The sequence below is a fragment of the Lupinus angustifolius genome, chromosome LG03 (assembly GCF_001865875.1).
Source record: "Lupinus angustifolius cultivar Tanjil chromosome LG03, LupAngTanjil_v1.0, whole genome shotgun sequence".
NCBI classification, from domain to species: Eukaryota; Viridiplantae; Streptophyta; class Magnoliopsida; order Fabales; family Fabaceae; genus Lupinus; species Lupinus angustifolius.
Genome location: NC_032011.1, coordinates 19,683,390 through 19,685,175, shown reverse-complemented (window position 1 = coordinate 19,685,175; position 1,786 = coordinate 19,683,390). Strand labels below are relative to the sequence as shown.

Below are 1,786 nucleotides of genomic sequence, written 5' to 3'. Positions count from 1 at the left end.
TTGGAGCCCAAAACTGGTGACCATCCTGAGGCCTATGTTGCAAATATTTACAACAACAGACCTCAACAACAACAACAGAATTATGATCCTTCATCAAGCAGATACAACCCTGGTTTGAGGAATCATCCGAATCTTGGATGGTATGATCCTTCGCAGCTTCATCCAGGGCCACCATTTCAGAATAATAATGTTGCACAAAATAGACCATATGTGCCTTCCCCAATCCAACAGTAGAGGCAACAACAAGTGAATAACAATCCTCCTCCTGCATATCATTAGTAGAATTGGTGAGGCAAATGACATTGCAGAATATGCAATTCCAGCAAGAGACCAGAGCTTCCATTCAGAGACAAGAGTCCTCCATTCAGAATTTGACCACTCAGATGGGGAAGATGGCTACTTCATTAAAAACATTGCACTCTCAGAATTTTGATAAGTTGCCTTCCCAAACTGTGGTCAACCCGAAGAATGTGAGTGCCATCACTCTAAGGTCAGGCAAACAGATTGAAGTTGATCTGGCTGCATCAAAAATGAAGCAGCCGATTGAAGTTGATCTAGCTGCATCAAAAATAATGCAACCAGTTTTAGACGAGACTGAGAACACTAGTGAACAAATTCTTGCTAGTGAACCTTCCACAAGTGCTGCACAACCATCTTCCATTCCTCTTCCATTTCCTCCAGGAGCCATTCAAAGTAAGAATATGGAAGAGGTAGACAAGGAGATCTTGGACACATTTAGAAAGGTAGAGGTGAACATACCTTTACTTGATGCAATCAAACAAATTCCAAGATATGCAAAATTTCTAAAGGAGTTGTGCACTCACAAGAGGAGGCTCAAAGGTAATGAGAGGATCAGCTTGGGCAGAAATGTTTCAGCACTAATAGGTAAACTTGTTCCTCACATTCCTGAAAAATGTAAGGACCCAGGTACATATGCTGTAACTTGCATAATAGGTAATAGCAAATTTGAGAATGTCATGCTAGATCTAGGTACTTCAATTAATGTTATGCTTATGTCTGTTTTCATGTGTCTCTTTCACTTGGACCTATGCAACCCACTAGGGTAGCGATTTAATTAGCAAACAAGAGTATTGCTTACCCTGCTGGTTTGATAGAGGATGTCTTGGTTCAGGTTGATGAACTTATTTTTCCTGCTGATTTTTATATTCTCGATATGGAACAGAGATCCTCCCGTAACACAGTTCTTATCATTTTGGGGAGGCCATTTTTTAGAACAGCCCAAACTAAGATAGATGTCCATTTTAGAACATTATCTATGGAGTTTAGTGATATTGTGGTCCGGTTTAATATTTTTGATGCTATGAAGCATCCATCTGAGGACCATTCTGTGTTTCATATTGATTTACTTGATGAGTTAACTAATGAGCATATCTGTGATTTCCTTAATGATTTTGATTCTATGTCATTGATTGACTCATACGCTTGTCCTACATGCACTGATTCTGAAATGTGTAATTCTTGTATTGATGAGTTTCTGCATATTTCTGTTGATTCAAATATTGTAGAATCAGATTGCACTAACTCAATTGCTGCAGACATCATACAACAATCTGATTTACTTGTCCAGGTGCAAGCTGCAGAATCTATGTCTGCTACTTTGGTTCCATCTGTTTTGCAGGCTGTATTGGAGCTTAAACCTTTGCCTGAAAACCTCAAGTATGCTCACTTAGAGGATGATGAGAAGCTTGTTGTTATTGTTTCCACCTCCCTTGATGCTGATCAAGAGGAGAAGTTGTTGCAAGTGTTGAAGAAGCATAAGAAGGCA

General features: G+C 39.4%; 1 pseudogene; it reads left to right on the top strand.

Moving 5' to 3' along the window:
• The window catches only part of LOC109342411, a 4,511-nt pseudogene extending 3,112 nt beyond the window's left edge, over positions 1–1,399 (top strand).